Raw genomic sequence first — 856 nt, 5'->3', positions numbered from 1 at the left:
CGAGGGTGTGTGAGAGAGAAAGAGCTTAAAGAGAGATGGAAGACAGTAACCAGAGATTTCTCGGCCCTGAAAGAATGGGGAAACTTTCGAAAGATGCAATTTGGGAATGAATGCTAAAACAAACGACGTCTGAAATTTAGACAAAGGCGAGAGAGGAAGAGAGAGACAGAAGACGATGTGAGAGTGAGGAAGAAGGAGCGAAAGGGGAGGAATCAGAGGCTAAGATGAATAGGGATGAATAGTTGAATATTGATGATGGTGCGAGTAGAGGAACATTTCCGAATCGGCGCCTGAGTAGAAAAGATAAGTTAAATTAAGTATTAAATAAATTATGTGGATTATTGTTGACCATATGATAATGTATATACGTAAATAATAATTATGTGATATATTTTATATAAGAGTAAAAAGAATGATGTATTAATAAGGATAAATGAAAAATTTTTACTTTAAAAAAAATAATTGTGAAATAGTAAATTACTCGAACTTTAGGTTAACACCCCCCCCCTGCACCCTCTCTGGCTAGAAACCAAGGGGCTGCGCGTCCAGGGAACTTTACCGAGTTCGTGGTCGTTCGTTCGCGGATCCATTTTCTTTTAAACGTTCCTCGTCCACTTTCCCGCATTCTCGTCACTTCCTCGTCATCCCGTCCATTTTCTTTTAGCCACTTCCTCGTCCACTTTCCTCGTCCACTTCCCTCGTCCACTTCCCTCGTCCACTTCCGGCAAGATGTAGCACACCAGCCTCTCTTCGGCCGGGTTCTAGGGTCGTGGTTAATCTAGGGTCGGTTTCGGGGTAATGAGAAATTTCTTGTTGATCACAAAAGAGAGGACAATAATGAAATTATTTTAGTAAT

The sequence above is a fragment of the Penaeus monodon genome, chromosome 19 (assembly GCF_015228065.2).
Source record: "Penaeus monodon isolate SGIC_2016 chromosome 19, NSTDA_Pmon_1, whole genome shotgun sequence".
Lineage (NCBI taxonomy): Eukaryota > Metazoa > Arthropoda > Malacostraca > Decapoda > Penaeidae > Penaeus > Penaeus monodon.
Note: the sequence above shows the minus strand (reverse complement) of the source record.